The sequence below is a fragment of the Nicotiana tabacum genome, chromosome 12, assembly GCF_000715075.1.
Source record: "Nicotiana tabacum cultivar K326 chromosome 12, ASM71507v2, whole genome shotgun sequence".
NCBI lineage: Eukaryota > Viridiplantae > Streptophyta > Magnoliopsida > Solanales > Solanaceae > Nicotiana > Nicotiana tabacum.
Window position 1 is genome coordinate 85,364,990 of NC_134091.1, and position 26,131 is coordinate 85,391,120.

Genomic DNA, 26,131 nt, shown 5'->3' on the forward strand with positions numbered 1-26,131 from the left:
ATCATGTGGATTTTATTTTTTGGGATTTACAGGAATATGTATGGATTAATCCCTTGAAAGAATGCAGAAAAAAGTTAAGGATCATCATGAACGAGCAATTCACAGCTCAAGATGAGGACAAGAAAGAAAGAAAAGAGCGGGTCTTGCAGGTATCCTCAGAAGAATTGGGATTAATGAGCTCCACAAAAAATCCTCAAAGGAGCGAAAACGAGGAATGAATACAGAATTAGGGGCGGAGTTCATAAGTTCTCGAAAAAAGAAGAAAATTCAGAAAAGTTTCCTTTACCTTATGCTTTTTAATTGTGTGTCATGGGGACATGTCACAACTTATAGTTTGGGGTGGGGGATATTATGTATGTATATATGTATAGAAAATAACTGAAAAAACAATAAAAATAAAAAAATATCAATTTTTCCCGACAACGGATATCATTCGACGGGTTTCTTGAGGGATTAAAGTCGAAAGAAAAAGACAAAAGATTTTCTTTTGTTAGGTAGTGTAATGATTCCCCCTTGGTTTTTCTTTGTGCCGCGGTTCTTTTCCAAGGGTTTCGTTTGAACCGGGTGTAGTTAGTTTTTATTTTTATTAGGAGTTGGGAACCTTGTGCGATGATTTGAATTAAAGACAATATCTCTTAACTTTATTATACCTTGAGAACAGTAAGTGCTTTAGTTGTGACGCTTAGGCTCAGTTTTTGACTCTTGTATAAGTACCTTAAACTGTATGAGCTTAACTTTGCTTAACTGCTTTGACTAGATTGTCTTGATAGTCCAATCCTGAGTGAGTTATGTGCCATATATGTGAGAGGTTTTGTGTTATTCTGTGGATTGCATTTGATGTCTAGAACTTGCCCCGTGTATTTGCAAAGCAAAATAGTAGTTTTATTCAGTCTTGGAAGTGATTTAGGCGTTTCTTTGTTGAGCCAGTTATAAGCTTTTACCCACCTAATTGTTATGTATTGTAGTTAACCCCGTTGAGACTGTAATCCTATTATTTTGGCGACCACAGTACGAGCCTTACCCATTTGTTTGAATTTACCATCTATTTGAACCTTGTACCTCTCATGATCACTTGAATTTGGTATGAACTTTGTAAAAGTTGAAGTGTGGGGGTGGTTGGTTTAGCTTTTGAGTGGAACTAATGAAATAAGGAGAAAGGTGCATTGTATTGAAAAAGTAAGAGCCACTTGAATTGAAAGAGAAAAGAAAAAATTGTTGTATTATTGTGCAAAATATTCTTTGATAGTGGTGACTCTTGATGTAATTGTGCTTAAAGAAGTAGGGAGTTAATGTATATTGATGTAAAGGTAGAGTTTTGGTTTGACATAAGTGTGGGGTTTTGAACAATGAAATGTATGTATTAAAGTGCGTAGGGAGGTATAGTCACTATTATATCTAAATGTATTCTACCCGTCCTGCGGCCTATGTTACAACCAAGTAAAGTCCTACTTTATCCTTGACTAAATGGGCTCTATTAGTTGAGTAGCACACTACGGGAAAGCTTAGGGTACGTCTTTTGCGGCATATGAATGTTGTTTCTGAGAGTGAGTGAATTCGTTCTATCTTGAGTTCCTAATTGTTCTTAAATTTTATTACGTGTGGAACTACTCTCTATTATTGTGTGAGGGAACTTAACTCATGAAGGAAAGGTAATGTCATTGACCTTTGTGTTAGAGTAAGTGAGCGGGTTGTGAAAAGTGTGTGGTGCTTTTGAGTCAAATCTTGAGGCAAAGATGTTACGTTAAAGTGCTTAACTGTTTTAATTATTCTTGGTGTGATGAGTTATGAGAGTTGTTTAAAAAGGTCATGTCTATATGAAGTGTAGTTTGATTGCTCGAGGACGAGCAATGGTTTAAGTGTGGGGTGTTGATGGTAGGCTATAATTACGTATTTAGTCGCTTATTGCACTCTAATTCACTGCACTTTATTCATGTTTGAGCTTTAATTGGTAGTATTTTGCATTTATTGTGTGTTTTATGCCTTGTAGGAGTGATTTCGAGCTATGTTGATGTTGTGGAGCTAATCCGAGCTATTTGGAGCTTTGAAGTCTGAGTAAAAGCCCAAGGGATTAAGCTGAGATCGTGTTCGTGGGGTCGAGGACCAAGTCTGGATGTCAAAAATTGAGAAAACAAAATTACTCTGAGAAAATTGCACTACCGCCCCGTGCCATGCGTAGCGGGGCGCTAGTGCGAAATTCCTGCAAAGTGAAAAAATCAGCTCTCTGGATTTCCCCACTAGTCGCCCCATGCGGCGCGCCTGTGTATTTTTACAGAGTAAATATCTTATTTCGGCTAGGAGAAGGTGGTTTCGTCTGGGCCCGACCCTACTTGGTATAAATACATGAAAACGCGTTATTTTCTTGACTTTTGACATATATTCGACCTAAGGGGGCTAAGGAGGAGTTGGAAGAACACGAGCACAAGGATTTCATCATTCCTTCCTCACTCAAGACTCGAGTTTGGATTGAATTTATGTTTTCCTATACTTTAACTTTATTTGTTGTGAATTGCTCCATATCTAGGGAGTAGTTCTCTTTAGGGTTTGATGAATTTGGTGTATTGATGATTGTTGGTGGATTGTAACTCTAGTTTTATGTATTGATGCATTTTTGGATGCATGTAATCGAAGGAGGCATAACTTATGATATCTTTGTATTATATTGTTGGTTTAGTTCTTTAATTCTTCTTAGTAATCGAGATAGGCTAGTTGAGTCATTGATTAAACCTAGTGAGGAGGATAATCGAGAGAGGTTCTCCTAAAGACAAATCCACTACACATTCTTGCATATCTTCACGTGCTTAAATTCGTTCATCTTGTGAGATTAAGACTTAATCGAGAGAGGAGTTTTTGCTGAACGGTTGAACTAATAATTGAGTGAATTCGAGAGACTCACTTAAATATTAGAAGTGAATTACCTAGAGTTAGATCCCAAACAATTATCTTACACCTATCCCATCAAAACTCTATCTTCTCCCATTGATAACCTTCTTTGCTTGTTCCATTCTGCGATTATCATTAGTCAATAGCTTTAGATTCTTAGTTAATTTTAGTTAGAAATCATATAAATCTCAATTGTTAATCATCTTGGATAGCAACCAAGCTAGAAACTATGAGAATACTGTTTAAATCCAATCATTGTGGATACAATATTATACTATACTATACTTGATTAGCGAGCATAATTTAGGTGTGTGTTTCGAGCTCGTCACAAGCAAATCCTGCAACTACTCCTTCAATTCCTTCAACTCAGCTAGAGCCATACGGTATGGTGGAATAGAATTGAGTTGTTGACGTGGATTTTGAATGTGAGGCTGTCCATGACGACCCAAAGGACCACCATAGAAACTCTGTACCAGGGGTGCACTAATAGGCCCTGAGCTGTAAGTGCACTATAAGATGACTGGCCTGGGAGAGAAACATAAACACCATGGCCGCCTGGAGCACCATGAGAAACCTGAAGCACTGGTTGTAGGTCGAATGCCATTAATTCTAACAAAAGAGCCCCTGCCGCCAGACGAGGCACCACTTAAACCACAAAATTAATGCTAAAGTAAATGTTCCTATCGGGTGTCATGCCTAGTAAATCTGCCAAAACACCTATGTAAACTCTCACACAATCGGCACTGAATCCATAGATGGGACCTCCGCACTAGAATCTTTGATGTAAGCTAAATACGCTAAACATCCCTTCTAAACCATGCGTTTCTCCCTCAAGAATGATACCACACTACTAGTAGAATGGTCAAAGTCCACTCTCTATTCTAATCTAGGCAACCCTGGTATAGCTAATGTCACAGTCTTGATGTGACAATCCAAGAAATCATGATACAACGACAACCAATCCATACCAAGAATAAACTCGAAATCCATCATATTCAAAAACAAGAGATCAACTATAATATTAAAACCATTAATAGTAACAATACAAGAACGAGACACTCAATCAACTACTATTGAATCCCCAATGGGTGTGAACACAAAAATATGAATATCAAGAGAATCACGAGGCATACTCAAGTGCGATGCAAAATATGAAGAAACATAAGATTATGTAGAACCTGAAACAAACAACACTGAAGCATCTTTATGATAGACTGAGATAATACCTGTAATAACTACATCAGACTCCTCATCCTAAGGCATACCCGGGAATGCATAACAATGGGGCTAAGCCCCACCTGTGTGTCCTCCAACCCGAGGATGACCTCTTGTCACATTTCAGTCATAAAATGTCTTGGATTGGTATTAGTCAAGATACGGAAAAATCATTGGGATAGAACATCATATGTTGTTAATTATCCTTTCCCACCGCCTCGAGCTCATGCTTTCAAGGTGGATATGCAACAAATTCATTAGGAAAATTGACATGACACAATCCTTGAAGAGTATGATGTGCCCGACCTTACTTTGCTTGATCCCCACCCACATCTCATAAAGGCGAGTGACCTCCACCTATAGCTGGTTGCCCCCACCTCTAACTGAATGACCCCCACCTCTAGCTGGCTGAGCGGGTGGCGTAGCAATTGGTAATAGAGTCATGGAACGAGTACCTTGTTGCAGTGTAATACTCTATGACCTGGGGAATAACCTCTTGATATGCCACATATCACCACACGTATAACAACCTACCTACTCACATGGCTGCTGAATCTCAGGCTGTCCATGACGACCCAAAGGACCACTATAGAAAATCTGTACCAAGGGTGCACTAATAGGCCCTGAACTGGAAGTGCACTATATGATGACTGGCCCAGGAGAGAAACATAAACACCATGGCCACTTATAGCACCATGACAAAACTAGAGCATTGGATGTAGGTCAAATGGCATGACCTCTACCAAAAGAGCCCTTCTCTCTAGACGAGGCACCATTTAAACCACCAAATTAATGCTAAACTAAATGTTCCTATCGGGAGGCATGCCTGGTAAATCTGCTGAAAACACATATGGAAACTCTCACACAACCGGCACTGAAATCATAAAAGGGACCTTCGCACTAGAATCTCGGATGTAAGTCAAATACGCTAAACATCCCTTCTAAACCATGTGTTGCTCTCTCAAGAATGATACCACCCTACTATTATAATGGTCAAAGGTCGCTCTCCACTCTAATCTAGGCAATCCTGGTATAGCTAAGGTCACACTCTTGGCGTGGCAATCCAAGATAGCATGATACAACGACAACCAATCCATAGCAAGAATAAACTCGAAATCCACCATATTCAAAAACAAGAGATCAACTATAATATCAAAACCATTAATAGTAACAATAGAATACTGATACACCCGATCAACTACTATTGAATCCCCAATGGATGTGAAATACAAAAACATGAATATCAAGAGAATCATGAGGCATACTCAAGTGCGATGCAAAACATGAATAAACATAAGATTATGTAGGACCTGAAACAAACAACACTGAAGCATCTTTATGATAGACTGAGATAATACATGTAATAACTACATCAGACTCCTCCTCCTCAGGCATACCCGGGAATGCATAACAATAGGGCTAAGCCCCACCTGTGTGTCCTCCAACCCTAGGACGACCTCTTGTCACATTTCAGTCATAAAATGTCTTGGATTGGTATTATCTCGTTGATTGGGATAGAGCATTTCTATCTTGTCGATTATCGTTTCCCACCGCCTCGAGCTTTTGCTTCAAGAGTGGATATGCAAGAAATTCATTATGAAAATTGACATGACACAGTCCCTGAAGAGTATGATGTGCCCGACCTTGCTTCCCTTGATCCCCACCCACCTCCTATATAGGCGAGTGACCTCCACCTATAGCTGGTTTCCCCCACCTATGGCTGGCTGACCCCCACATCTAGTTGGCTGAGCGGGTGGAGTAGCAATCAGAGCTAGAATCATGGCACGAGTACCCTGTTGCAGCATACTATTCTGCAACCTGGGGCAAAACCTCTTGATATGTCCTGTATCACCACACTTAACAACCTGCCTGCTGACATGGCTTTTGAATCTGAGGCTGTCCATGACGACCCAAAGGACCACCATAGAAACTCTGTACCAGGGGAACACTGATAGGCCCTAAGCTGGAGGTGCATTATATGATGACTAGCCTGGGAGAGAAACATAAACACCATGGTCGCTTGAAGCACCATGAGAAACCTGGAGCACTGGCTGTAGGTCGAATGGCATAACCTCTACCAAAAGAGCCCCTGCCTCTAGTCGAGGCATCACTTAAACCACCAAATTAATGCTAAAGTAAATGTTCCTATCAGGTGGCATGCCTGGTAAATCTGCCGAAAACACCTACGGAAAGTCTCACACAACCTGTACTGAATCCATAGAAGGGACCTCCGCACTAGAATCTTGGATGTAAGCCAAATACGCTAAAAATACCTTCTAAACCATGCATTGCTCCCTCAAGACTGATACCACCCGACTAGTAGAATGGTCAAAGGTTGCTCTCCACTCTAATCTAGGCAACCCTGGTATAGCTAAGGTGACAGTCTTGGCGTGACAATCCAAGATAGCATGATGCAACGACAACCAATCCATACCAAGAATAAACTCGAAATCCACCATATTCAAAAAAAGAGATCAACTATAATATCAAAACCATTAATAGTAACAATACAAGACTGATACACCCGATCAACTACTAGTGAATCCCCAATGGGTGTGAATACAAAAACATGAATATCAAGAGAATCATGAGGCATACTCAAGTGTGATGTAAAATATGAAGACACATAAGATTAAGTAGAACCTAAAACAAACAACACTGAAGCATCTTTAAGACAGACTGAGATAATACCTGTAATAACTACATCAGACAACTCTGCCTCAAGCATACTCGGGAATGGATAACAACGTGGATAAGCCCCACCTGTGTGTCATCCAACCCTAGGAGGACCTAGAAAATATCTTGGATTGGTATTAGTGAACATATGGAAAAATTATTGGGATAGAGCATCCTATCTTGTTAATTATCCTTTCCCACCACCTCGAGCTCTTGCTTTCAGGGTGGATATACAAGAAATTCATTATGAAAATTGACATGACACAGTCCCTGAAGAGTATGATATGCCCGACCTTACTTCCCTTGATCCCCACCTACATCCCATAAAGGCGAGTGACTTCCACCTATAGCTGGTTGCCCCCACCTATGGCTGGCTTAAATCATAGAATGAAAGGGTAGAAGTCAAAACGATCGGTCAGGTCATTATACACTACTTCACTGAGGTTAGTCTTGATCCTTACTAATTACATGGGGTCGGTTGTACTCATACTACACATCTACCAGTTGTTCATGGTAGTTTAGGATTTATACTTCTATATATGTATATTCAAATATATGTTATATTTTGTCCGTACGAGCATTATGAATCTAAATCTTAGTGGCTCATGACTTGTACTACCAAATCCGTGGGATTATTTTCATTCAAGTTGTGTTATTGGTTGTTTGGCTTATCTAGCGGGTCGGGTTAGGTTCCATCACGACTTGGTGGTATTTTGGGTCGTGAAAAGTTGGTATCAGAGTTCTAGGTTCATAGGTTCTCCGAGCCATGAGAAAATGTCTAGTAGAGTCTTGCGGATCATTATGATGACGTCCATACTTATCTTCGAGAGGCTACAGGGCATCTATGAAATTTCACTTTCTTTCTCTCCTTATCATGCGACTTTGTTTCAGCTTGAGGCCTATATATTTAATTTCTTTCTTAAATTCGTATGATATGTGGGGGGTACTCGGTATCAATTATGCACAGACGACTAGTGATGTCATGGATGGGGTGATAGATATTTTTCTATGGTGTAAGGTAGGTCTATCTAAAGGACTTATGTCCAGGTTTTACCGTAGCATTAGCTTGGCAGATTCAATTGTGTGCGTATGTGATTTTGGACTCCTACTTACGGTGGTGTCCCTAGTGATGGGATTGATGGCTCAGTTAGTGGTAAGGTAGCTATATGATGAGTATTATGTGACTGAGGACTACGCTTATATGGTTTGGATGTGATGAAAAGGATTTTCTTTGGATGCTGTCACACCCCAACCTTGGGAAGCGCGATTGGCGCTCAACTGAGGTATCCCAGTCAAGCAAGCCTACTCGATGCCTTCTACCCGACCTTACCCATGGATAGGGTAAAGATGAATATCATGACTTAGATAATAAGAGATGACATGTACGACACCAATTTCGTTACCATGAGTTACCTTATTACAAATTCCCAAAATACATTACATATTTATAGTTTTGTAAGTGGAAACATGTGTTATAAGTACACCATTTTAAGTTTGACTTACCCAAATCAAAATACAACCCACACAGTGTCTACGGAGCCTCTAATTGATACAAAATGAGTAATATGATGGTGCCGGCAACAAGCCCCCGGGTATACCTCAAAACACTATACATAAGGAACAAAATACACAAGACCCTGATATGAAGTGGGGCACACCAAGTTGGCTGAGAAGAGGGTGTACCGCTGTCATTGATCGATGCCGCCTGCTGTGGAACCACCTGCATCCATTAAAGATGCAGCGTCCCCGACAAAAGGAATGTTAGTACATATGGAATAGTACTAGTATGTAATACTAAACACCCTTTTAATGAATCGAGTAATAGTACAAGGAGAAAGAAACATAGAATCAATGAGAGCCTCAAACAATATTAAAGCGTCAAGTTAAGAGAAAGATAAATCTTCAAGTAAATATCAATATTTTTAAGTTGGGAGATCTTTAGTACCGATACACCACCGAACATTTAATACGGAGTCCGATCTCGGCCCGATCAGCTAAGCCGTCTCACCCCAAGACATCCAATCACAACACCACCATGTGCACGGCATGACATCCGATCTCGGCCCGATTGTCTAAGCCGTCTCACCACAATGTCGTGTGGGTCGACATCACTTTACGCTAACAATCATCTCATCCCAATTAAGGGGAATAATCTCAACACATCAATCTCATCCCAATTAAGGGGAATAATCTCAACACATCAGTACGGGGATTTAAACCTCAATCACTCTTACACTGGTATGTGTAGTTTTGGGGTTAGGTACTTTCAACCTACCCTTCCTCGGTGACTAACGATACTCCCAAAACATTTATTATATAAAGGAGTTAAAACTCATTTCATATTCTTTCACACATCCTTTCATTTCATTGGCACTATGGGCCACAAGTGAAATTTTTATTCTTGGCACGACGACCACATTTTTATATCTCATACTCACTTCTTTCGCTTTCAAGCGTCATCATAGATTATCACCAATAAGAGCATTCGTAATCAAGACTTTAAATATGTATATGAGCAATAGATGTCTTAAACACATTTTTTCTTCAAAGAATAAGGCATAATAAATCTTGCATTTGAAACATGAATTGAATTCATAGCATTATGACACATAAACCATATTGGAATACATTCCCGAAGGAGAGCATAATGTGATAGGAGCAATTGAAACACATTTTGAGCATATAATTTTCGACACAATGCTTATTGGGAATAATTGAATATATTAGGAATGAATCGGAACATGGGAATTACGGACTTGGGCCAATCATACTTGAATCTTACGAGAACATCCTGGAATTCGACTCTACAAGAAAGGTTTAGCCAACATACCTCGCTTGAGCTTTCCTTAAACTACTATAACGTTACGAAAATCCTAGCGACTTCAATCTATTGATGACATGAGAAAATTTAACCATAATTAGGAAGAGATTCATGGGTTCAGCTCACCTATGCATTTCATCAAGCATTAGGTGTGCAAATTTGACTACAAGGTCTTCTCATAAGATTTCTTTCACCTCACAACCATATCAACCAACAATTCATCCCGGGTAATTCCACTACCTCCAAGACCTCTTTATCGAAACATGCATGCCAAATCTCGTACTCCCCGACCCACGTAAACCTAAAACAAACATGCATGGATGATGCGGGACAAGAACTTACCTGGATAGGTGATGGCCTAGTGAGTGATTCCCTTGAATCTTCAAGATTGGGGCAAGGATTGATGATCAAAGAACATGCAGATTCCTCCTCCTCTCTCTAAAGCACTCGCCTCTCTCTAAAACAGTCATTTAAACGATCCAAAATAACCCCCAAAGTCATTTTATAAAAATGGGGTCGAGTAAAAATTCAACAAACTTAAGCCTCTGAACCGGGTCTGCGACCATCGACCGGACCGCAGAAGAGATATGCGGTCCGCAAAGTGGACCGCAAAAATGGTCTCAAAAACTGGGCTGGTCGGGTTAGGTCTGCAGCCGTTCTGCGGTCCGCACAACAGTTATGCGGTCGCATAATGCATTGCGAAATCTCCCTCCGAAATTTTGTCATGTTGAATCTTCGATGGAAGTGCGGCGGCATAAAGGAGCGCAAAATGACCTCCATAAATTGGCTTTGTTTCTGTTGCACTCTCCGCTGGATCTGCGGTCCACGGTGTAGTTCTACAGCCGCATAATGGACCGCAAAAATGTCATGTTCTGCAAATATTATTCTTCCATCCACAAACACATTGCACAACCCAAAAAGTCTGTACCAACCTTCCAACACGTTTGCCTATCTCGACACCACTAAACCCCGGGTTCTAGGTAAAATTTTACGGGGCCTTGCATCCTCCCCTGCTTAGGATCATTCATCCTCGAATGAGGAGTAGAGTCCGCCTAGAACACCCAGGATAATTCATCTCTTCTTTCACATATCTCAAGCCCGCAAATTTTGGCTAACTCCCAATTTTTTCTAAAGTTTCGGCAGAGTTTCCCCTGTAATTGGGCCTATCCACCTGTTAGAGATTTCCAAAGACCAGTCCTAACAACATAACCATAACACAACGATGTATCACAATATGAAAACAACATTGACCATGCATCATAAATATTATACTACCAAAAAGGGGCATCTTTAACATAAACACTACAAGTTGAACATAATTTATAGAAAGTAAGCTCTTAATCATCCTTTCCAAACACAACTACTTATTTATACAAACAAGTGAGGGTATTTCTTCTTCATCTCTTCCTCGGCTTCCCAGGTGGACTCTTCCACATGTTGGTTCCTCCATAACACTTTCACGGAGGCAATCTCTTTATTCCTCAACTTTCGACCCTTCCTATTAAGAATGGTGATCAAAATCTCCTCATAAGTCAATTCTTCATTAACCTCAATAGCCTCTACCGGAATAATGAGTGTCAGATCTCCAACTACCTTCTTCAAGATAGATGCATGAAACACCAGGTGCACCAACGATATCTCTGGTGGTCGCTCGAGCCTGTAAGCCACCTGACCAATCCTCTGAATGATTCTGTACGACCCGATATACCTGGGACTCAATTTACCTTTCTTGCAAAACCGCATTACACCCTTCATGGGGGAAACCTTCTCCATATCCTGATGCACGAGGCCTGGCCTTATCAACTCTGCTTTCTCAATCTCGAACCACCTAATGGGAGATCTACATCTCCTACCATATAGAGCCTTGAACGCTGCCATCTGAATGCTAGCGTGGTAACTGTTGTTTTAGTCAAATTTTATGAGCAACAAATGATCATTCCAGCTACCCTTTAAGTAAAGAACACAAACGCGCAACATATCCTCAAGCGTCTGAATAGTCCGCTCTACTTGCCCGTCGGTCTGTGGATGGAAGGCTGTATTAAGATTCACCTGGGTACCCAAACCTTGCTGAAATTTCTTCCAAAAATTAGTTGTGAACTGTGCCCCTCGATCTGTGATGATAGAAACTGGGGTTCCATACAACCTGACTATTTTCTTGATATACAACTCAGCGTACTGTTCTGCGAGGTAGACCTACCACAAAGTCCATATTAATCATCTCCCATTTCCACATTGGTATTTCTATATTTTGTGCTAACCCACCGGGCCTTTGGTGTTCGGCCTTCACTTATTGATAATTTGGACATCTTGCCACAAAGTCTGCTACATTCCTCTTCATATCATTCAACCAGTAGACTTCCTTAATATCATGGTACATCTTTGTAGAGCCTGGGTGCACGGAATACCTGGAATAGTGAGCCTCGGTCATGATTCTTTCCCGGAGAGCATATATTTTTGGAACACATAATCGCCCTTGGTGCCTTAGTGTACCTTCATCCGAACCAAGAGAAAAAGACATGGTCTTATATTTATGAATCCCCTCCTTCAATTGTACCAACAACGGATCGTCGTATTTCTTCTCCTTGACATCCAGTACAAGTGATGATTCATCCCTATTCCGCACAATCACCCCTCCTTCACTAGAGTCCGCAAGACGAACTCCCAAACTAGCTAGCCGGTGAACTTCCTTGGCCAACGACCTTTGATATGCCTCCAAGTGAGCCAAACTACCCATGAATTTCCGGCTAAGAGCATCTGCCACAACATTAGCCCTCCTGGGATGATATAGAATATCAATGTCGTAGTCCTTAAGTAACTCAAGCCATCTTCTCTGCCTTAGATTCAATTCCATATGTTTGAAAATGTATTGAAGGCTCTTATGGTCCGTGAATATATCCACATGGACCCAATACAAATAACAACGCCAAATCTTCAATGCAAAAGCCACCGCAGCAAGCTCTAAGTCATGTGTTGGATAGTTCTTCTCATGATTCTTGACTTGACTCGAAGCATAAGCGATCAGCTTGCCATGTTGCATCAATACACACCTAAGTCCAATCCTTGAAGTATCGCAATATACCACAAACCCATATGTACCCTTCGGTAAGGTCAACACCGGAGTCGTAGTCAATCTTAACTTTAAATCTTGGAAGCACTTTTCGCAAGCGTCTGACCATGGAACTTAACCGCCTTCTGCGTCAATTTAGTCAATGGGGAGAAAAGGGTAGAGAACCCCCTCCACAAACCTCCTGTAATACCTAACTAAGCCCAAGAAACTATGAATCTCTGTTGGAGTTGTATGTCTAGGACAATTCTTCACAGTTGCTATCTTCTGAGGATCAACCTTGATTCCTTCACTCGAGACGACTTGACCAAAGAATGTGATAGATTCAAGCCTAAATTCACACTTCAAAAAATTTGCATATAACTTGTGCTAATGCAGAGTCTGTAGAACTTCCTTGAGATGATCGGCATGGTCCTCTTGAATTCGTGAATATACGATAATGTCATTAATAAATACTATCACGAAAGAGTCAAGGAAAGGCTTGAAGACTCGGTTCATAAGATCCATGAAAGCTGTCGTGGCATTTGTTATCCCAAAAGACATTACTAGAAATTCGAAGTGACCATAACGAGTTCGGAAAACTGTTTTCGGAATATCCTGCTCCTTCATCTTCAATTGGTGATATCCCGATCTTAGGTCAATCTACGAGAAATACTTAGCACTATGTAGTTGATCAAACAGGTCATCTATCTTTGGCAATGGGTACTTACTCTTGATTGTGACCTTGTTGTGTTGTCGATAGTCAATACACATTCTCAATGACCCATTCTTCTTCCTTACAAAGAGAACCGATGCGCCCCAAGGTGACACACTCAGCCGGATAAAATCCTTCAACTGTTCCTTTAGTTCCTTCAATTCTGCCGGTTCCATTTTGTAGGGTGGGATAGATATAAGTTGCGTGTCTGGCATCACATCAACCCCAAAATCAATCTCCCTGTTGGGTGGGATCCCAGGGAGCTTATCAGGAAAGACCTTCGGAAATTTATTCACAACTGGCACAGACTCAAGTGTAGGTGCCTCATCATCGGTGTTTGTAACCTGGACCAAATGGTAAATACACCTCTTGTTGATCATCTTCGTTGCCTTAAGATAAGAAATAACCCTACCCTTCGGCACTACATCATCTTCCTTCCACTCAATAATTGGCTCATTTGGGAATTCAAACATAACGGTTCTGGTTCGACAATCAAGCTTGGAAAAACATGAATAAAGTCATTCCATCCCCATTATCATATCAAAATCAACCATCTCTAATTCAATGAGATCCACCATGGTGTCCCGACCATGCACTGTGACAACACAATCCCTATAAACCCGTGTGGCCCCAATAGACTCACTAACTGGAGTAGATATAGAGAACGTCTCGTGAAGATATTCCTATTCTATCCCGAATTCCATAGCAACATAAGGAGTGACATATGACAAAGTAGAACCAGGATCAATAACAGCATAAACATCATTAGATTGGACAGTCAATACACTTGTGACAAAATCTAGAGAAGCCTCTGAACTCTTGCGACCCCTCATAGCATAGAATCGGCTAGGTCCTCCCGAACTCAGTGCACCACCCCTATCTGTACCAGGCCCTTTGTGTGCTAGAGTGCCTCGAGCTGGAAGAGGTGCTGCGGATGTAGTAGCTGCAGAACTGGCTGGTTGTGCCGTACCCCTACTTTCGCGACCCAAACCGAAGGGCCGCGATGGGCACTCAGTGCCTAACTAAACTGAGTACCAATGTAACATATCCTTCTTATCATACTATCACAGGTAAATGAGCTGGAAAGGCCGTCATGAGATAACCAAAATTAAACCTAAGAGAATACTCGACATAGGACGACCCAACATGGTATACAAACTTATACATGTGACATACGGGCCTATAAGACCGAAAAGATCATTTGTACACTCAAAATATAGGCCGAAAATGCCATACAAACATCCATATACATGACATGTGTCTACAAGACTCTAAGATTACATAAACGTCATAAAGATTGGAACATGTCCCCACCATACCGATTAATACATGTCCAATGCATACTAACAAAATAGGCAACTCTGGAGCAAGTGGAGTGCGCCAACACCTTCCGCTGAGCTGATAGCCTGCTAGGAGGATTGTCAACCTATCTATCGGGACCTACGGGCATGAAACGCAGCATCCCCATGCAAAAGGGATGTCAGTACAAACAAAGTACCGAGTATGTAAGGGATGAAAAGCAGTATATAGAAGACATGAAAGAAATATGGAGTAAAGGACTCAACCTGTAAGTCTGAATATCTCAGTGAATCATGAAACCTTTACAGTATCATGTATATGCGTATAAATGTCATATCATACATAGGTATATGCGTAAATAACATCCTCAAGCCTCAGAGGGCATCCCATCATATCATATCGAACTTAGTGGGCGAAATCATCAACGTATACCAGCTGATCAGGTGGTGATGCCTATATAACGTCGTAACATTTCCCCATACCTCATATATATGTAATATATATGTATATAATGCCATATGGTAATGGGTCAATGTACATGTATAAATGAATGCAATGCATAAGGAAGTAAGTCGATAAGATCTCTCAAAATGTCACAAGATCAATATGCCTTCGGTTAATATCATGAAATAAACTTTATCAACTTACATATTTTTTGGGACCCATGAATAGACAATATAATATAGGACACATGGGGAATCAAGAACATAGGCACCCCTAGTACTTCTAAGAATAGAGTCATTTGTGAAAGATCCGCGTTTGTTCGTTTTGTTTGTTTCATATGGATAATGCCAAAAGTGAAGAAGGGATAGTCTTAGCATACCTTATCACAGTCTGCCCAATGACCACGTTGAACTCATCTCGTTGCACTTCATTCTACAACAACGATAATAGTACTATCGTTAAGCTATGAATTATGCAACTATCGTACAACGAATGACAAGCTTATTTTATATTAAAACGGACAACATCTCCTATGTCTTCCATGTTTTCCCAAGTCCAAACAAAACAAAAAGAACACATACAACCTTCAACTATATACCTTCATCACCACAACACACCCAACAACCCAACAACACCAATCAATCTGCACAACAACAAGTGCACAAATGTCACCAATGAAACTACCATTTAACACGACGAGCAGCAAGTTTGGATTCGAACCAAACCCCAACTATTTTTCCCATCTCCACTGTACTTAAAACACCATCAACAGGTATAGCATATAAACATATATATTGACATGACATTCCAACCTTATATCCATCATAAAAGTAACATTAAACAACCTAACAAGATATAACAACAACATGGACAACTTCTAGGTGTTGCATGGTTGCTTCTTCTCCTATTACAACATCATCAACATACTCAACATATGACAAGCATAATAATAATAAGAAAATTATAACCAAGTTATTCCTCATGATTTCCAGCCATATGAAGTCACATAAATAACTCCAAAATAGTCCAATAAGGGACAACAACTTCTTATACAACTTCAAGTTCTATCTTGTAATTCTTCATCCAAATAGATTAACCAACACATAAATAAGCTTAAGTTCAAGAAATAGGCTATTCTACATACCTTAAATAATCAGGAAAAAAAAACTCGAACCAAAGCTTCTCTTAGCTTACAAACACCCTTAAATACATCACAATACCATAAAGACTCTCTTTTTCACTTACGCTAACCTTTGAGGCTAGGTTTAGGTAAAACCACCTTGGATTCGACTTGGAACATTGGAGAACTATTAGGGAAGTGTTGAGAGAGTTTGGGAACTATCCTTGATCGAAAATGACCAAAAATGAGCCGTCCAACCCCTTTAAAACGTTCAAGGGTCATCCACCGCGTAAGTGGGTCCCATTGGGAGCTTCTTGCATGGTCTCACAAAAACGTGTATATCTCTTTGCTCGGGTATCTTAGCAAAGTACGGTTTAATGCGTTAGAAACTAGACTCATAAATCTTCAATTTTGTAGGTGGATCATCCCATAATTCCAAGTATATTGGGAGAAACGCTCATCTACATTTGACTGAATGTTCAGCACATTTATGAATGTAACTTGTGATGACATTTACCAATTTTTATTCCATAACTCGGTTCACTTCAAAACGTAATACACGACTATATACGACTAAAATAACTCATAACATAACCACCTTATCATGTTAAGAACCTTAGTATCACCCCAAAAGTACATGTTATAACATTCCCAACTTGTAGATATTCGACGAAACTTATTTTCTTGTATTTATTTAGCTTCTAAGCCTTTCAGCCCTCTTGGTACTTGTTATCCATGATCTTAAAGATTTGTAACCTCCGAGATAAAATGATTAACTTACTTTATGTACTTTTAAAGATGATATCATTTTTAAGCTTACATCAATTGACTTACGACGTTCTCTCACGTACGAAAATATAGGGTGTAACATCATTCCCCCTTTAGAACATTCGTCCTTGAATGTTGACTGACGCACTTATTAGTCTTATAACCGATAGTTCTTATGTATACTTTAATACTTTCCTTTCCATCTAGGTAACTGTTCTGTGAATAAATCCAAATGCCAGGGCATTCCACCCTTTAAGCCTCATTCTCAGACCACGACTTGTGATCATAATTCTTCCAATCTTGTAACTGTTGCTACTTTCTTTCATGCAGCCTATATGACTCTGACCTTGCATGTGAGCCTATGCGACTCTTCTCTCCTTTTTCCTCCAACTTTTAGCCAATGTCTAGGCCTCAGTTTGTGAACATATACAAAACGTATGACAAGCTGTCCTATGGGAATTTATAGGTGTATTGAAGTTTTTCGCTCGGTACTTTATCGAACTTATGACTATTGATATATATTGTTTCATATTCTCGGTTATATATTCTTATGGCTTTACTACAACTAGATAGGTCATACTATACCATAACTCATACTTTGGTTTATTATTACCGAGGTCTGCTACCCAACTCCAGGTTACTCTCTCGCTGCTTATCCTATATGTTTAAATCTAAGTCCTTTAATGCTTTCTCACTACTATTCATCTTAATAATGAGGGCCTAATCTCATCTCATAATTTGTAAATTTTATCCATCCATTGTTGATTTACCTTAATGTTGATCTATATTCTACCACTGATAACTTGAAACCTCTTACGTAATACATTGTCACTAGGGCTCACGTTGCATCTGGGAACATTTGAAGTGATTTGCCTCATCCACCTAGGGAGGATACTATACTTCAATAACCGTATTTCACAACATCCCAACATGATTCATCTTATGGGGTATTCTAATCTCGTGCAATTCATGAAATCCCTTTTCTTAAAATCATTACTCAATCAAAAACCTAAACGTCATTCTCTTATCTATCACTATTACACCCTTATTCTACTACTATCGCAGTATTTCATCTCTTCTAATTGCTCCTAGTCTTAGAATCATCTGAGTTCATTCAGGCTTTACCGAGCTTTCTATAACTTATGAAAACCATCAGCTCTCTTGTTTTTATGGTTTTAATCCCGAGGGCTTACCTATTCTCATCACCTTCTCACTCACCTTTTCTTATCCTTATTCCTATCTACCTAAAACTTTGTCGCTCTACGATACTTTATCTTGCGACCTACACATATCTATTTATACTACTCGCAACCTTCCTTTAACTTGCTAGCACTATATATTTCCTTTCGTGCCTTCTCAGTTGTTTTTAAATATAAGCAATTATTTTTCCTGTTCGTTCTGCCACTTGTTTCATGAATACTTGACTTATCTTATTGCCCATGAATACTGGAATTTCCTGTAACTCATATGATCTCAAATATCACCTTTGATTTTTTTTCCTTTCATTAGCCATGATAGGTGCCACTTTCCTATGGAGTATATACAATATTATAGTGAGACTATTGTTACAAGACCATTTCTTCTTCAAGTTTCTATGCTTAGGTTGAAATCTTCTTCCTTATTTCCTTAGCTAGTCTTTTACTGTAGTACATAGAGAAGACCCTCTGACTCTTTTAAAGTTGCGAGCTTATTACATCATATACCTGACAAAATTTTTGATGTCCTTGCTCGCCTATAATTATCCCTAGTTACTTACTTCCGTGCCCTTGTGCTCGTAGGATTACTTCTAAACTGAAAGTTTTGACTGTCTTCCCAGTGGCACACTCTTTTATTTCCATAACACTTATACGGTACCTTTAAATACCCCAACTCCTATCTGAATATTTCTCAAGGATTACGACGTCATATCGGCCAGACTGAATTCACTATGTTGGGGTTCACTACGTTTATCTTGCACAATCTACTGATTTGACTGTATCCTCTTATCTAGGCATAACTAGGCTCTTCTTGAATCAACTACTAACTACTCGTTGGTCCATTCTCAAATCTATATTCTGCATAATCTCTTTTGGGATATGTCCTTTGTCTTAACTTAACTCTTGCACTGGCTCCTGATGTATCAAGTGTCCATTCGCACTTATTTATCAATAACATCCTGGCCGAGAACTCTTACTGCCTCTCCCCGGTGTCGTGCATGCATAATATTCTAGAGTCGCGGCATATCTGTAGGATCTGAATAAATGCAACCTCATCCCTTTTTCCTTTTTACCACATTCTTTCTTTACCATTCAATATTTACCTGAACCATTTAACTCCGACTTAATACCACATCACACCATCTCCCCCCCCCCCGGGGAGTACTAAGGTTTAATGCTATGAAGATTTACCTATAAATGTTTTACCTCTTCATCTTTGGCGTCTTTTCACATCTTCACTGACTCTTACTCGCCTTACGATAACACTTCTATACCAAGGATAACTGAATTTCTTATGCACGAGGGTAACACCTAGTATAACAGGCACACATAGTGCCTTAAGCTTAACTCTGCTCACATGGCTTGCTTTAAGGAAGTGTCTTCCAGAATGAACTATAAAGGTTATTCTTTTGTTGTCCATTCTATTATTGCCGGAATGCTATCTTTGAAATTCTCACGATGCCGACTATTATCAAATCTTCTGATCCCTAATTCATATTCAGTTTATCTTGTTCACTAGCCCATACTAATTTCTATTACTCCGGGGGTCTAACTTAGCCTTTTGGTAATCACGTTCGAGTCACCAACTCATTTCTCGAAATGAGGGTATGACTTTATGGTTTATATAGTTTTATTGTCTCAAGGCTTGTTACCTCATCTCTTTTCCTTCACTTGAATATAGACTTTGTCATTCTATCATATTGTGATTTACCGTTATCACCCAGTTATGACATAATGCTTCATTTACTCTCTTCTCATTCTCCCACTAATATTTCTGTCTATCACTTTATTCTGAAAACTTTAACAAACTATTCTTTCACTTTTAGCTCCACTTGCTTCATCTCACTGGCTCTTCCGGACGCCTAACATTCTCTCTTTTTTTTTACTACGGGCGGGAGCCATACTAAGATAAATATTTATCCCTTCTAGGATTCCACTGCCTATCTTCTGAAATTTCTGAACATTCTAGTATTCATATTTGACTGTACTATTCTAGAGTGCACCATCTGGATGTCTCACAAGGAGATTTATTACCACGTTTGCACCATCCTTCGAAAATGTTAGCTAATGATAACAATCCATCCACCATTTGGGTTACTCTAACCCTGGCTAGATCCTGATATCCCATTCGTCTCTTACACTATAACTATTAGCTCTCATAGGGCATAACTGAGATGGGTGTGGCCAATTGTATATATCTCTGTTACTGTTGAAAGTAACTCAGAATGCTTATATTTCTCTGCCTGAAATGTAAATACTGATAATCTTCACTAACTGGGTAGCTCATACCCTTCTTCACCTTGCTTCTTTTATTTGTTGAAACTTGTATCTACCTTCTGATACTCTTATTGCTTTTGACCATATGGGTGGATAGTTATTCATGCATCAGGGCTCCTTATCAAGAAGTTTACACATCTTAGTACACAGATGATCTGCTGAAGACCTCACATTTACTCATCATAAGCATAATGCAAAATCGAGTTCCTCTGACTCAACTGTTCCACAGCCACATTCAATCTCTTACCAACTATCTTTCTGGATGTAGGTATCGTTGTATTACGAATAAAATAGAATTTAGGAGTTTGAATTCTTTCAACTGAGCTCTACCACATGATCTAGAGTAAGAATAAAGACTGACAGTCCTAAAAGCCCTGTAGCCTCCTTCTTATGTGCACAATACACCCATAAACATGACTCTACTAGACACGGCTTATAGACTCTCTAGGACAGAACTGCTCTTATACCACTTTTTGTCGCGACCCAAACTGAAGGGTCGCGACGGGCACCCGGTGCCTAACTCAAACGAGTACCAACGTAACATTCTATCATGGGTAAATGAGACGAAAAGGCCGTCATAAGATAATAATAATTAAACCTAAGAGAATACTCGATATAGGACGACCCAACATGGTATACAAACTTATACATGTGACATACGTGCCTTTAAGACCGAAATGATTATTTATACACTCAAAAAATAAGCCGACAAGGCCATACAATCATACATATACATGATATCTATATACAAGCCTTTAAGATATATAAACGTCATAAAGGTTGGGACAGGTCCCAACCATACCGATCAATACATGTCCAAAGCATACTGACAAAATAGGTAACTCCAGAGCAAGTGGAGTGTGCCAACACCTTCCGCTGAGCTGATAGCCTACTAGGAGGACTGTCAACCTGACTATCGGGACCTGCATGCATGAAACACAACGTCCCGGGTAAAAGGGACGTCAGTACAAATAAAGTACCGAGTATGTAAGACATGAGTAGAAGTATATAAAAGACATGAAAGAATCGTGAAGTAAAGGACTCAACTTGTAAGTCTGAATAGCTCAATGAATCATGAAACCTTTATAGTGTAATGTATATGCATATAAATGTCATATCATGCTTAGGTATATGCATAAATAACATCCTCAAGCCTCTGAGGGCATTCCATCATATCATATCGACCTCAGTGGGCAAAATCATCAATATATACCAGTCGATCAGGTGGTGGTGCATATATAATGTTGTAACCTTTCCCCATACCCCATATACATATAATATACGTGTATATAATTCCATATGGTCATGGGTCAATGTACATGTATAAATGAATGCAATGCATAAGGAAGTAAGTCGATAAGATCTCTCGGAATGTCATAAGCTCAATATGCCTTCGGTTAATATCAATTTAATAAACTTTATCAACTTACGTATTTTCTGTGACCCATGAACAGACAATATAATATAGGACAAATAGGGAATCAAGAACATAGTCACCCCTAGTACTTCTAAGAATAGAGTCATTTGTGAAAGTTTCACGTTTGCTCGTTTTGTTTGTATCATATGGATCATGCCAAAAGGGAAGAAGGGATAGCCTTAATATACCTTACAACACTCTGACCAATGACCACGTTGAACACATCTCGTTCCACTTTAATCTACATCAATAATAATAGTACTATCGTTAAGCTATGAATGATGCAACTATCGTACAACGAATGACAAGACACCCAAAAGCCCAACAACACCAATCAATCTACACAACACAAGTGCACAAATCTCACCGACGAAACTACTATTTAACACGACGAGCGGCAAGCTTGGATTCGAAACAAACCCCAACTTTTTTTCCCATCTCCCCTGTACTTACAACACCATCAATAGGTACATCATATAAAAATATATATTTACATGACATTACAACCTTATATCCATCATTAAAGTAACATCAATCAACCCAACAAGATATAACAATAACATGGACAACTTCTAGGTATTGTGTGGTTACTTCTTCTCCTATTTACATCATCATCAACATACTCAACATATTGACAAGAATAAAAACAATAAGAAAACTATAACCAAGCTATTCCCCATGATTTCCAGCCATATGAAGTCATATATACAACTCCAAAATAGTCCAATAAGAGACAACAATTTCTTATACAACTTCAAGTTCTATCTTATAATTCTTCATCCAAATAACTTAACCAACACATAGATAAGATTAATCCCAAGAAATAGAGTGTTATACATACCTTAAATAATCATAAAAAAGTCGAACCAAAGCTTCCCTCTGCTTACAAGCACCCTTAAATACATCACAACACCATAGAGAGTCTTTTCTTCACTTACGCTAACCTTTGAGGCTAGGTTTAGGTAAAACCACCTTGGATTCAACTTGGAACCCTGGAGAACTGTTAGGTAAGTGTTGAGAGAGTTTAGGAACTATCCTTGGTCGAAAATGACCAAAAATGAGCCGTCCAACCCCTTCAAAATGTTCAAGGGTCGTCCACCGCCTAAGTGGGTGCCATTGGGAGCTTATTGCGCGGTCTCACGAAAACGTGAATATCTCTCTACTCAAATATCGTATCAACAAAAGACTTAATGTGTTAGAAACTAGACTCATAAATATTTAATTTTGTAGGTGGATCATCCCGTAATTCCAAGTATATTGGGAGAAAATCACATCTACATTTGACCAAATGTCTAGCACATTTATGAATGTAACTTGTGATGACATTTGCCAACTTTTGTTCCACAACTCGCTTGACTTGAAAATGTAATAAACTATCATACGACTAAAATAACTCATAACATAACCTCCTTATCATGTTAAGCACCCTAGTATCACCCCAAAAGTACATGTTATAATATTCCCAACTTGTCGACATTCGCTGAAACTTATTTTCTTCAAGTTGTTTTGCTTCTAAGCCTTTTAACCCTCTTGGTACTTGTTATCCATGATATTAAAGATTTGTAACCTCCAAGGTAACGTGATTAACTTACTTTATGTACTTTCAAAAACGATCTCATTTCTGAACTTACATCAATTGACGTACGACGTACTCTCACGTACGAAAACATGGGGTGTAACACCTGCCCACACTCTGGCAGGACAAATGGCAATCACTCTGAATGTGACCTCTAATACTGCACTCGTAGAATATGGGTTGGTTCATGTAGTAGACCCCTAAATGCATCTTCCCACACCTAGGGGATGGGGGCCTCTACTACTGCTGGAATCTCCCACCAAGCCGACCCTGCTGGTAGGATCCCCCATGCCCTGACTGGCCCTGAAATAGCTCCACTGTTGCTGACCAAGCCTTGATGGCGGTGCACTGGATGAAGACTGAGCAAAGGACCGGGATGGCCCGGATGACCCTTCCATAAATACTAACCTTCCACCACTACCACTACTGGAACAACCACCAAAGTTGCCCGCTGACTCGACCTCATTGCTACCCTCTCACTCCATTCTATTCTTCAATTTGTGAATCTATGTGGCTTTAGCAAATGCCACCATCTTCCCATAGTTCATATCAGAATTCAAGGATGCTATAGCGGCCTCATTAATAATCAAGGGGCTGAGGCCCTGCACAAACCGGCGTACTCTAGCCTCCATAATAGACAACATGTAGATGTCATACTTGGACAGGCATGCGAACCTCATGTGGTAATCCCACACACCCATGCTACCCTGTTTCAGGCTCTCAAACTCGACAGCATGGGTTGCCTTAGTCTCGGCGGGCAAGAAATGATCAATAAAGGCATCGACAAACTCACTCCACATTGCCAGAGGGCTCCCCGCCTCACGGGACTCCTCCCACAGCTCAAAACAACAATATGCCACCTCTTTCAGGCGGTAGGAGGCTAACTCCATTGCTTCCGTCTCAGTAGCATGGATAACTCGGAGGGTCATGTACATCTCATCAATAAAGTCCTGGGGTTCCTCCTTAGGATTAGTACCCGAGAACAGTAGAGGATCCAACTAAAGAAACTTGTTCATCCTGGAACTAGCAGAATCCCCTTGTTGGTTGGAAGAAGTAGGTACAACATTCAATCTCTAGGCCTGGGAAGCTACTATCTAAGCCAACATTTGTATGGCTCCCCTAAGGTCCCCATCAGAAACACTATAACCGAAAGTTGAGGCTGGAGGTGGAACTGGAATATCAGTTGTAGGAGGAATCATTGCACCCTCAGTAGGTGTAGAAATTAGTAAAGTCTGAGCAAGAGTGGTAGAATCAGGCGGTGTTGTGGTTGGAGGAATATCCTTACCTCTTGAGTGCTCACCCGCATCATCAGGTATAGAATCAACTGCCACTCCTGGGGTGGAATTGGCTCCTTGGCCAGTTCTTGCCTTCTTCTTAGGCACCATATACTAAAAATTAGAACAATGCAAGAGTTAAAGGATGAACAGTCTTACAATTAGCTCTATCGCACGATCTAGAACATCAAAGAAGGGTGATATTCCTAAATTCCCAAGTAGCCTCCTAATTATAGATGTGGTCGATAACACACCGATAAGAAGAACTCTACTAGACACGGCTCCGAGACATCCAAGGACATTTAAAACCTTAGGCTCTGATACCAAGCTTATCACGCCCCGACCTTGGGGAGCACGACCGGTGCTCAACTGAGGTATCCTAGTCAAGCAAGCCTACTCGATGCCTTCAGCCCGACCTTACCTGTGGATAAGGTAAAGATGAATATCATGAATTAGACAATAAGAGGATGACATGTATGACACCAATTTTGTTACCAAATCAAAATATAACTCACACTATGTCTACGGAGCCTCTAATTGATACAAAAGAGTAATATGATGGTGCTGGCAATAAGGCCCCGACAATACCTCAGATCATAATACATAAGGAACAAAAGACACAAGACACCGATACGAAGTGGGGCTCACCAAGTTGGTTGAGAAGAGGGTGTACCGCTATCACTGATTGATGCCGCCTGCTGTAGAACCACCTGCATCTATTAAAGGTGCGTCTCCCTCGACAAAAGCAATGTTAGTGCATATGGAATAGTACTAGTATGTAAAACTAAACACCCTCTCAGTCAACCAAGTAACAGTATAAGGAGAAAAAACTTGTGATGAATGAGAGCCTCAAACAATATTAAAGCGTCAAGTTAAGAGAAAGATAAATCTTCAAGTAAATATCACTATTTTTAAGTTGGGAGATCTTTAGTACCGATACACCACCGTGCTTTTAACATAGAGTCAGATCTTGGCCTGATCGGCAAAGCCGTAACACCCCAAGACATCCAATCAAAACACCACCATATGCACGGTATGGCATCTGATCTTGGCCCGATCGGCTAAGCCGTCTCACTACAATGCCGTGTGGGTCGACATAACTTACCATTAGGAATCATCTCATACCAATTAAGGAGAATAATCTCAATGCATCAATATCATCCCAATTAAGGGGAATAATCTCAACACATCAGTACGAGGATTTATCCCTCAATCACTCCTACACCGGCACGTGTAGTTTCAGGGTTCGGTCCTTCTAACCTACTATTCCTCGGTGTCTAACGATACTGCCAAAACATTTATTATATAAAGGAGTTAAAACTCATTTCATAAATGAGTTAAAACTCATTTCGTACTCTTTCACACATACTTTCATTTCATTGGCACTATGGGCCACACGTGAAATTTTCA